Source organism: Topomyia yanbarensis, chromosome 2, assembly GCF_030247195.1.
Source record: "Topomyia yanbarensis strain Yona2022 chromosome 2, ASM3024719v1, whole genome shotgun sequence".
Lineage (NCBI taxonomy): Eukaryota > Metazoa > Arthropoda > Insecta > Diptera > Culicidae > Topomyia > Topomyia yanbarensis.
Window position 1 is genome coordinate 412,722,002 of NC_080671.1, and position 12,914 is coordinate 412,734,915.

At 38.2% G+C, this 12,914-nt stretch overlaps 1 protein-coding gene across 2 annotated transcripts in view; it reads right to left on the minus strand.

Annotated features, from left to right (window-relative positions):
• Positions 1-12,914, minus strand: part of LOC131685083 (ABC transporter G family member 20) — a 116,517-nt gene that overhangs the window by 80,111 nt on the left and 23,492 nt on the right. The window lies entirely within an intron of this gene.

A 12,914-nucleotide genomic window follows, 5' to 3' on the forward strand; every position in this document is an offset into this window, starting at 1 on the left:
CTTCTACCCCGTTAAAAGTTATGGACTGCGAGGAACTAGGTTTAGGTTTAATTAAATTCTTTAGGATTTTCCATAACTCTTTGCTGTTGTTTTGATGTTGATCGATCTTCTTTTGAATGTACTCACATTTGGTCTTTTTCAAAGCTCGTGAATAAATATTTCGCGCGTGTGTGTACCCATTCCAAAGACGTTCACTATTAGTTCTGCAAAATTTCTTGTACTTTTTATCCCTTTTACGTTTCAGGCGCAAAAGATCTAAAGAGTACCAGCTGTTCGAGTTACTTAAATTAACATACTTTTGAGAAACTAAACTATTTGTACACTCTTTTAACACATTAGTTAGAACAGCTGCCTTGTTATCCAAATTTCCATTCAATTCCGTAAAATCCATGCTTCTCGAAACCAGTTGAGACATAGCTTGTTTAGAATATCTTTTCCAGCTCTTGATTTTAAGATGTCGCATTGCAACAAAGTTTGTAGACAACCCAGCTATATTTAAACATAATATTTCAGACAGCCTCCCGGTTGTTAGTTGCTGTTCACTCAACAAAACGTTGCTTTCTTCGATTCTGGCAGTCTCCGATATACTGAACACTGCATGGTTTACGTCCAAATTCATTTTGCGTTCACTATTCTTTTTTATACAATTTACACATTTAAAATCAGTTGACGAGCATTCAGATGTTCTATGTGCTCCATTACATCTGGAGCATGTTTCTTTATTAACGCATCCCGTACTCTTATGACCAATTTCTCCACAGTTAAAGCAGCGCAGCACATTAAAGGCCTCTAAAACAGAACACCTATCCCAACCAATGTTCACCGTACGGGCTGACATCAGGCCGCTATAAGTGTCCTCATCAACTTCAATTATAACATTGTATTTGTTATATTTGAAGCGTAGATTTTCAAAATTGGCAACAACTTTAACATAATCGACCGGAATGCCCTCATTCTGATTCTTTAATAAGTCAACGAAGACTTCCTCAGAGTATCGATCACTCATCCCCATTATTTTCAATTTCGGTTTAACGGGTTTCGGTATAACAGAATTATACTTTTCACCCAAATTGCTTACAATGTTTTCTTTCGCCGATTCAATGTTATCCCCAGCTGCACACTCCACAATAATCGAACCATCTTTACCGTTTTTAAAGTTTCTAATTTTGTGCGTGTTTGGATCCAATTTATTCTTCAATTCCTTTCTTGTATCGTCACTCGATTGTAACGACTCAACCGGTTTAATTACAATGACCGGGCGAGCCTTACGTTTAGTTTGACTTCTAGTTCGAATTTTATTCGTCCCAATAGCACCCGACAAAACGTTCGCGTATGTAATTTTACTATTTTTATCAAAAACCTCGTCATTATTTCCATTATCGTCAATTTCGATTAGCATCGGTTCATCTTCTTTATTAGTCAAAACCTTTCGTTTTCTGCTGGGATTTCCGTCAGATTCAGAATGATCCTTCCTATTAATAAAATTCCGCTTTCTGTTCATTCCAACTAATTCTATTTCACGCGCAACATTTTCATTCAAACAACTTTTCAAATCTTCCAACTTTTTGGCAACACTGTTTTCCAAGCAAGCCAATTTACTCTCGAGAGAGTTGTTGAAAGGCCTGATCAGTTTTTCTATTCCGTTTTCTACTGCGATGTTTATCTGTGCATCGATGTGTTTTCGGACATCAGTGAGAGACTCAGAAATGGAAGCGAATTGTTTCATCTTCCTATTCAACTCAATGGATATCGAACTGATATCCTGCACACCAGAAGACTGATTAAACACTTCGCACACTTGTAGCAAAGACTTGCATTATCAGCAGGCAACTGGCGTCCCTATCTCTACATACAGCGTTTGACAATAGGCAACATCGTTTTTCCACCGATCAATGGGGGTCTGTTTGACAACGTCAAAATCGCTTGATATGTCATCAACAAACAGCAGTAGCAGTAAACAATAGAAAACAAGCCACACTTTCTCTAATTTGATGCAAACTAAAGTGCTCCTCGTTTGTATTTAGACAAATTTCGTTAATTTTGTTACAAACAAAGTTTTTTATGTTGACTATGCCAATATGACGTCATGTCATCCTCTTGATTATCAGCCACCCAATTTACCATGGCCTTTGTTAACCTGGAACATTTTTGATGATATTTATCACCGCAAAAAGACATACAACCAGGCCTTCGGCGAGACTCACCGTGCCCGTACACTTTGCACACAGGCCGCTCATTATAGGCAAATTAAACTACAGCTGGAGAAGCGACACAATACAAAAGAACAATATAACACTGCGTCTTCCACTGCGGACAAGCTTATAAAGCGCAGCGAAATGAAACCTCAAAATCACAGAACAATAATAGTCTGTATGACTACACACTATACTTATCTGAATGATATTTCGATTAGCAATAGCCGCCCACAAAGTTTTCAACGAAAAGTAAAGTATTTCACACGATTTAACCGATTGATGCTTACGCAGTCTGTCACACAAGTTACCATATTCACTTTCACAAAAGCATACAGTGCCACCTAGCGGCAAAAAGGCGAGTTAGTGGGTTTTCTCCATTTAAACTATCGAAAAATCTCATACAAACTTCAGGCACGTTGGTCCGGTAGCTAGGCTTGTCCGATTCGCTTCAAATTTGGAACAAGTACTCCTTGTGGGACTAGGAATCGACTCAGGGGTGAGTCGATAGGGGTCATTTTTTTTCCTGTCACTCAAGTGTCATACTCTATTTGGCCTCTGTTAAGCAAAACTGAACAAACCGCAATAATAAATTTCTGGTGTTTTTCAAGCCAAAACTCAATGTTATATAACTTTCCGTTAGCATAGAAAGTTAAAGGATTCTTATTTGTTTTCGATTACTAGTTGAGTTCTCAAAAATAAATCGATGATTATTTCGCGAAACGAATGATTCTGCATAGATAATAGACAATACGCTATGGCTGATATGGTGAAATTATAGGATGTACATTTCTGCCCCATAATGTTCCATCTCCATGAGAAATCAACTTAAAACAGTTTTTATAGACTTAGAATCTACGGTAAAGTTGTTGAGAATGCCAATAGAAACAACTTTGTCGAAGACACGAACATCTTCACTGTGCAATTCTATGGAAGCACTGGACCCATCCGACCCAGTCGTGTTTGATACTGTTTCCCACCTTCGAAGTCGTCCTGGTTCTGTGGTCGAGGTTGGCGAAATCGTCTTCCAACCTGTGTTATCAGGCAAGTACGTTTCAAATCGTGACGTTTCTCTTCCTGATGCCCCTCAAGGTAGCAGTTTGCGTATAAATAATGCAAATTGGACGGCTACTGTAGCTGACGTGTCGTTACAAATTACAATCACAATTACAAATTCAGTGTTACAAATTTACTACTATAATGTTCGTGGACTAAGAACCAAGATTGTGACCAGGTGTTTTTGTACACGTCACAATTGGATTATGACGTCTACGTTTTCGCGGAAACCTGGTCTGGTGGCCGTAATCAATCTCGTCAGCTTTTTAGTATCGATGATTCTGTTTTTCGTTTCAATATAAATCGAAAAAAGTAATCATTTTATAATTATCGATGAATAACGAATAAAAGATCAAAAGCAGAAGTTCATTTGTCTTTTCGTTTTTCCGCAAGAAAATCTCAAATATTTCACGATTTTTCGACGAACTCAGGAGAAGATCCCCTTAAGGCCTTTTTCGAAGTTTTCATTTCCGATGACCGCCAATCCATGGTAGCGCATTTCGTCTAATTTTTGCATTACCAATTTCAAAGAGCCGCAGGGGAGTGATGAAGGGGTGTTCGAATGCAACTAAAAATTGTCCGTCAAGTGTCTTTTGTAATATACAAAAACCTCAATCCATTTTGTCTTCCCGTTTAAGAGAATTTTTTTTTGAAGATGTGTCAGAAACAGGGGTGGCATTGCGCATCTCGAAACGAAAGGTTTATTGTATGCAAGCTTGTATGAAAAAGTCGATTCGAAATGGTTCCATAATGTCGCCCCAGAAAACACCTCCTTAGTTCTTAGAATTGGCGCTATTTTAGCTACACGAATACGGATAAGGGAGACTGTCTTTGTAAACTGAGGTAATCAGGACAACAATCAAATGACGGATAAGTAACGATGCAAATTTTGAACTGAAAACGGTATTTACGCGATTTTAAATTTTTCCAATGACATATTGACTTTTTGCCACAGTGTTCTTTCGATATCGTATTTAGAAAATCATGAAAATTTGAGCGGATTTCTTTGCCTACGGGAAGACGGGGACTAGTTAGTGGTTAATTTAGTTTTCATTTTTTACCGCAATTTTGGTAAATCGTGTGAAATAGAACATGATGCATAAAAGGGCAGACCGTAGGCAACATCTCGGAATTTTATTAAATTATTTGTTGAATTATCTTTTTTTGATGGACAAAAAGATGTGACGCGAAAAACCAGAAACTACGCCAACATGGCCCACAACTCTCTCAAAACAAAATGTTATACAACATAAACACATTGGAAAATGTATTTCACATTATTTGAGGTACACAATGGGATATATCGCCATATGGCTAATGGAAAAGTAGAAAAGGGGACTCCGTCAACTTACCGCAATCGCTAGCTCGCTCCGGACTCCCATGTATCTTCAGAACACAATAATAGCAGCACACTTACAAACATTTCTGCCGGTTTGAATGTCTAGAAGAGACTTCAAGTGGCACAACTTTGGAGCACCGACCGGTGCTTTTAATACACAATGTAATCCGCGATTGTGCGGTCATTTCATTGCCATGTTTCAAGATATCCATTCAAAACAGCATCCCAAACATTCCATCTATAAATTCAAACTTGCACCGTTTAAAGCCCAAGGACGTCAGAATCGAAATTCTCCCCCGCCTCAATCGGAGGTCGAGAGTACTCGCTGGAGTACTTCGGTCGGCCATCGGCAATCAGCTGATCGCAATTGTGCATTATAGCTTCGATACCAATGCATAACACAATGCTCGTGAAGTTAGGTCAGTATCGTGCAGTGGAAGTAATTCAATCCGACCGCTGCGCTCACTGGTCTGAAGGGGTGGGATCAACTTTTCCGACATGCTATCTATGCGGTATTATATATAGGGGTGTATAGCTGGAACTAATGCACTTTTCTTTACTTTGCTCGCCGCAATCTATCTGGAACGTGACTGTTTCTCTCTCTTTCTCTCACTCGCTTACTCACTCACTCACTGTACGGACGGTACAGCGTCTCATGATAAAGCAATTAGCCTAAGCATCACTTGAGCATTGGCTCGATGAAGTTTGCCCGGCTGTGGATCTCCTTGCCTTTGTGTTCGGAACGGGACAGGCAACCGGGCGGGCTAAGTCAAGTAGTTTCGTCTGGTTGCTCAAGAGGAAACAGCAGTGAAACAGTACCCGGATGATTTGCCATGCCCCCACACCGGCGATGACAGACTGTTGAACGCTGGAAGACAGATGTATAGTCACACTTCCCAGCTGAACAGGGTGTTGTAAATAGTTAATTACAACAAGAGTGCTGTTCTCGCCTCGAAGGGGGCGAAGGATTGGGTCAGTTGCGTTGAAGTTTGTTTTGTGTGTTAAGCACATTTCATGAACTGTGAATAAAGTTTTTACTTTGATTTTGAGAAGTTTTACAAAATAGTTAATAATCTCACAGCTGCAAGTTGTTTTGCTGCTTTACTAGCTTAACAACTTGACATGACGTGACTAGTTCCTATCATCAGTTTGCACTTGTTTTCCTGAATCTAACAGCCTCTATATATTGCACAACTAAATAGCGGAAATCGTGTGCCCGAATCGCTTCAACAATCAGGTCCAAAAGGTTTGTGAAAATTCCAAACTGCTTGGCTTTGCCAGCAACAGCCATTTTGGCGGTAGTAAAGTGCTGCACGGCTAATTTATCTCCGAATCGGTGGGTATTTTTTCCGCAAGAACAAGAGAAACCCTTGCGCCAAAAGTGAAGGTCTTCTTCGACATCAGGTGGTTTTATATGCACCGAATTCCATATCTACTACCAGTGGCGCACTGGTGCGGCGGGCTGCATGGTGGATGCATATTGCTCGGTAACGCCTCACTGACAAATTTGCACCGACTTCGTTTGCAACGCGACCGCGCGGCTGTGCCGATAATGATTTGATGCATTGGAAGCCCAACCAACACTTCATCCATCCAGCGGTGGCAAACTTTGGCGTGGTTTTTTTTTCACTTGGATAATCGCCAAGCACACCGAAAAGGATTCAAGCTGAGGCCAACAATCCAAACAATGCACCATTGCTTTACACTGCGCTAAAGCACGCTTCAAACTATTCGTAGGTACTTACTCTTACCAACTGGTGGGGTGTGCTTTTTTTTGGTTCTACGATTTTTTCGCAACATAAACTGACCGCTGTAAAAGTTTTATTGACCATCGCGTACTTTTAGTGAAGTTGGGTTAGCAAAATATGATTGCTGTTGTCGAAATATCGGAGCTGACCACAGCGAGCAATAAACCTTGCCGGAATGGCCTTTATAACCTTTTACGACCTACTCGTGCGGAAATTTGACACGGGCGGTGGGGGGTCGGGATGAGTTTTATTCTCCACTAACGAAAGTGAAAGGTGCTAACGAGCTATCGTTAGTTATTCGCCTTTTTGATCTGTACAAACTATACCGCAAATGGTTAGCCGAAAATACGAACAAATCATCGCTTAGCCACTGACTGTCAGTGGGTATGCTAATTCGAGTTCATTGGCAACCCACCGGACACGAATGTAACTGGCCTTCTCTTCGGGAACTGGTTATCTAATGTCGCATTGTTGCATGTTCGGGGTAGTTTAAATGGCTGATCTGGTGACCTTGTTTGCAATCTGTGGCATTGGGTAATGGGCTGTGATTGAGAATTGTTAGCGGTCATTTTTACGACTAGACGGGGCCGGTTGAATAAATTAGTCAAAGTTAGGTTTTGAGTTTCTGATTGATTGACGAATATGTTTTCTAAACCCGTTTCAAGGTTTTCTATGTCAACTGTGCGTAGAGTATAAAAAATATTTATCGTTAATAAATCGTTATAAAGATCAAAGATTGTTCTTCTACGTATAAGCGATTTTGCCAATTGGAACTTCACTAAATAATGAGCGGGTAATGTTAGGGACATTGCCGGAGTGATCAGGACTGGTGCTTTCCTTATTCAGCCAGAAGGATCTTTAGTATAAAAATGTTTGCCTTTTCTAACATGTCTTTATTGGTAAGAGCTCGACTGTTTTGTAATATATTCTTATTGGATTTTTTTCGGCTAAGCAGTTATCCGGTATTTTTGAAGTAGTTTTTTATTTATCTGACGTTTCGGCACTGTATAGCGCCATCATCAGGGGAAAATAATATAGTTCGTTTACAATTTTTAATCTTTTTGACGCTAGACTGTCGTAGAAATTTAGCGAGCAATTATTCATCAAAATAAGTTATATCTCTGGTGTGGTTTGTTTGGAAGCAATGTTGGTTCAAAACAAACCACAGCAGAGATATTACATATTTTGATGAAAAATTACTCGCTAAATTCGTATGACAAGCTAGTGTCAAAAAAGTTTAAAAATATTAAACAAACTATATTATTTTCCCCCTGAAGATAGTGCCGAAACGTCGGAAAAATAAAAACCTAATTCAAAATTACCGAATGACTGCTTAGCCGAAATAAATCCAATAAGAATATTTTCTAACATGTTTTCTTAATTTTTTGGTTTAGTATGCTATGATATTATTTTAGAATAAATCAACAGGGTGTTTATTTGTTTGTTTTAGCAGCACCTGAATTATTTGAATAAAATGCATTTTCTAACTTTGAAAAAATCACAATTTTGACAAATAAACAAGCAAATTATGTTCATTTCGATTAACTTTGCTATGAAAGTCAGCAGGGGCGGCGAAACACTTTACACCCGAGTGGGTAGAAAGCATAGGGTGAGGGGTCCATTAGTAATGAAATTGTGGTACATCGACGTTTTCAAATGTGTGTAATGCGAGATACATGCGTTACACATCTAATTTTTTGAAATGGTTCAAAATTTCGAGTGGGTAATTACCCACTCGGTTATTTTTGAGTGGGTAGTACTACCCATACTACCCACGCTATCCGCCGGCCCTGAAAGTCAGGCGAAATCGTGTTAGAACTTCTGGCAGTAGTTCTGGCAGTCGCCTGAAGGTTGAGAATAACTCGGCCGCCAGAGGGTTTACACTAAAAGATTCAAGGAAACAATCTGGCTCTCAAGTGCTCCCCGTTTAGTAGTATGTCAGCGGAAGGTCAGTTATTTGAAAATGTCTAGCCAGTGAATGTAGTAATTTTGTTCAAAATGTGTATCTTTTCTTCTTTCATATCCTGAAACTAAATTTCGCACGATAAATCAGACCGAGATGAAATCGGATATCTTCTGTTAAAAAACCATTCAATATCGGTTAACCTTGCAGAAGACGCACTAGTAGATTGAGTATGTACTTACCAACATAGTTATCATCATTATGAAGGAAAAATCCAACATTTTCAGAATGATGTATGAAATCAATATAGTTTTTGCCCATAGTAAAGTTATACAGAAACAAAAACAGTGAAAAGTAAACACAAAATCTGTAACAACTCTTTTCAAACAAGCCACAACGATTTTTGATCTCTTCAGCAAAGTTGTGTATTTTGTCAAAATGTTTTGAACATTCAATTCAGAAATAAGAATGTTGATCTCTAAAAATTGGATTTAAGGAGTACGTCATAGAAAACGTCTTTTGAATCGATATCTATAAGCCACGGAAAAAAGACATCTTCAGCAGAATTTATGGATTTGTTTTCCACTATAACTTTTTTGAAGACTGTCATGTGCTATCCCTTTTCGTTTGAAAGTTGAATTATCTACAACCGCAGAGAAACTGGCCGACCGCAAATTATGACCAACGTCGATGCGAACGAAACATTGTAGCTGTGTTCGGTTTATAAATCTCCATGATTTTTTCTGACAATCGCTATGTTTTGATACAAGAGCAATTTTTCAAAAATGCGTAGACGTTTCTACGTGCATCAATTTCCAATAAAATATGGTCGATTACTCTATTTTAAACAACAAAACTATCTGAGAACGAGTTGCAGGGAATAAATATTTCTATACGAAACAAATATACACTAAAAACAATGTTTTGTCATTTTTCACAAACACAAAAACTGATATTAAAAATTTAAATTGCAAGAACACCCATTTTTTAATTTTTTATATTTGGTCAAAAAACCTAAAGAGAAAAGAAACATTTTGAATATGATTGCACGATGGAGAACTTATCGGTAAAATAGTTTTTCTATCGATAACTTCTGACTTTATACATATTTTTAAATTTCAGGCTTATTGACATTGACCATTCATACTCATTGACTAAGTATTATTTTAAGTCCAAATGCATCAAACAAAAATCTTGCAAAATGCAATAGTTTACGAGATATTTTAAATTTTGCTCCAACAAAAACAATTAATTTGTATTATTATGCTCACCTTAAAAATTATTCGAGTTACCCCATCATAAAATTTCAATAATCTAATGTTTATCGTTTTAATGACGTAAAAGAATCTTTTTCGGTGAGTCTACTTTCTACTTCTGCCGCAGTCAGACGTACAATCGAGCCAAGTGAACAACAGGCCTCTCGATCTAGTGTGCATTGTCTCGAGAACAAAGGAAACATCGGATTATTCTTGTCATCATGAGTAAAGTTGACGAAAAAGCTCTACTCCGACCCAACGCTGCGGTCGTTGACTTCAAATTTTGTTTAAAACGACCTAGTTTTAGTGAAGTGGAATACCTTCTGAAGGTAAAAATGTAACTTAGTCTTACGGAAGTGTTGTACCTGCCGTATCATTATCTTCGCTGTGCAGTGTTAATATCATTCAATACGTTAGCACAAGCCGAGCGTTTCGTTTTGAAGAACAACTTAAAACACGTTGTTGAAAGTGACAACGTTGAAATTAAGATTCCTGTATATATTGAGAATGATTATATAGATGTAAGGTTATATGACCTATCACCTCGTATCCCTCCTGAGCCAATTGCAAAATGCATGTCGCAATACGGAGAAGTAGAATCCGTTACACCTGATACTTGGAGATACTTCTTCCCGGGTACTCCTAACGGCGTTTTTGTAGTGAGGATGCCGGTTGAAAGGCCTGTACCCTCCTACTTGACAATAAAACTCAAAACTCACGGAACTACAATTATGCAAACTACGCTATGCACCCATGAGGGGCAAACTCCTACGTGCAAGTATTGTAATCAGACAGCTCATCATGGACAACCTTGTGCGGAAGATGCAGAGGAAGACGCATCTCAACCGATTGCCAACGCATGCACGGCAAACCAACCCAAAACAGAGTTTTCAATACCAATACCTGAACCACAAGCGGTGGCCAAATTAGTGGCAGCAGTTGCACAGACCATAATGACAACCACAAAAGAAGCATCCAGTACCGCAAATTCAACTGTAAGCAACATTGGCAAGGATAACAATAACAGTGACGGATTTACGCTGGTCAACAATAAATGCAAGAAACAGGGAAAAACATCTGATCGCGGACACCAAGCCGGCTTCGACCTGGACGTGAAAACCAAAAAAGAATTAACTGACCCCCCCAGATGCAGATTGCCAGCAAACCCCGCAAAAGAAGGTCTCTGCTCGCAATACAAAGTTGCGCGCACGAGATCCAATATTATAATAATATTTGTTTATATTTTTATTTTTACATTTGTAAACATATAAAAGATCCACGGCTCCGTTAAGCTACCGCTATGAGCCGTGTCAAATAATCGAATTTTATAAAAAAAAAATCTTTTTCGGTGTATTTGGATCATGGAGAAGCTTTCAATGAAAAAGTTTTCTTAACAACAACTTTTGACATATTTTTTATAATTCATACCATTTGCAGTCAAAAATACAATTTTTTTTTTTAAATATGATTCTAGCAGCACTGGCTAATTCGGACCCCCAGCAATTTCTCAGCTATGGTAATATTATGAAAAGTGTGCTTTGCGGTTCCCAGTTTTCGTGTGCGCGCGCTGGGGGCGAATGTTGGATAAGGTTTATAAAATTTTACAATCTTCAATTTTTTGGAAGACTGCGAACCTCTATCTCGAACCATGAAACAGTTAATTTTCTAATTTTATGAAATTTAGAATCACCCCACCCACTATTTAACATAATAGAAAAGTCTTGTAAAGTACAAAATTTCATCATGAAAACGAAACTACCATCATTTACATTGTCCACCGTGAAAGTAGTATTAACAGACTGGCAAGGGTCAATTCATGGACCAAATTTTTTTGTAATAACTTTTGCAGTTTTCATTTTTTTCACCATATCCATTAGATATTTTCAGAGTTTTTGAAGCAATACATTTTCTTCTAACACATCAACACTCAAGATTCTAATTTAAAAGATATACAAATTTACGATGCCGATTCCGAGGGCATATTATTTCTCATAACGGTTTGGTCAATCAATGAAACTGATTTAATTTTTTTGTAATGGTCTCGAGAGCCAATATAAAATCCCGTCCAATATGGCATTGTTACTTTGACTCAAATAGTGATCCTGGATTCTAAGTAAAAATCTTTCAATATATCCGGTACATCCGTATAACTGGTCAATTCATCACTCCTAGAACTTTGAATTTTGTTTCGAAAACATTTGTTCAAGTTGCTTTGGCATGAATTCGTAGTTAATGGGAAATGGATCCTATTGGTCGTAAAATAACCTTCCGGAAGTTCTTGAATATTCTTGAAGCTCCTCCATTCAAGAACCTTATCATAGAGTTCTGAGATATTTTCGAAAAAAATGTAAGGAAATATCATTCGCATAAATTCGTACTTGTGACTGGGGCAAGGACCCCATTGAACTTTCGCACGATCAGGCATAGAAAAGGCCTGCTCACAAATTAGGTCCCTAAACTTGGTAATTTTTTCGAAGTCCTTCGAAGTTTCTGTGGATTTAATTCATTTTTTTCATGCTTCACGAACCCAACTGGCTTCGTAGGGGCTCATCGACAGTTTAACGTCTTTCTTGTAGCACAGTCCACGAAGGTCCAGCGTTTTTCAAATATTTCGGAAAGTCCCTACGAAACTCATAAGGTCTTAATTCCGGTCACAAATTTTAATTCATTGCTATAAATAAATAATTGTGAAAAAAAACTTTAGAGAAAACCACAGACTTCCAGAACCGGTTTTGCGAATGTTCCAGATCTTCCGAAAGGTTATGCATATAACCAAATATATGTATCTTACGTAGCCAAAACCATGCCGAGATCACAAGTACGAGTTAAAGGGGGATGGCGTAGCGTAGTTGGTAAATCGATTGCCTTGTACGCGGCGCACCTGGGTTCGATTTCCGAACCCCGCACATAGGGTTATAAATTTTTCACAAGAGATTTTCTAACCCGAAGAGGCGAATGATCTTAAGGTTAAAACCTTTTATAATCGAAATAAAAAAAAGTACGAGTATTTCAGAAACATTTAAAAACACCTGGCTCTAAGACCAACTTTCACGAATTGAATTGATCAGTTCATTGGATATTCCGAATAGTCATAATGTTATCAATAAGGTGCATTTCTCATTCTTAAATACGAATGCATGCCAATGCAACCTGAACCAATATTTTCGAAAAAAAAACTTCAGTTCAAGAACTAGAGTCGTGAATTGATCAGTTTGACGGATGTTCCGGATCTTCCGGAAAATTTTCACGTAGTATCCATGGTTAATGTTTGACTTATTTTAGAATTTTGTATACATTTTTAAGACTATCTGTTTAAATTGATTGACCACATTGTCGCTTGTTCGGTATTATGAGTACTGTATCGCCAGAATCGGTATCCAAAATCGCAATCTTGGACATCCAAGAGCGGTCGTACACAGA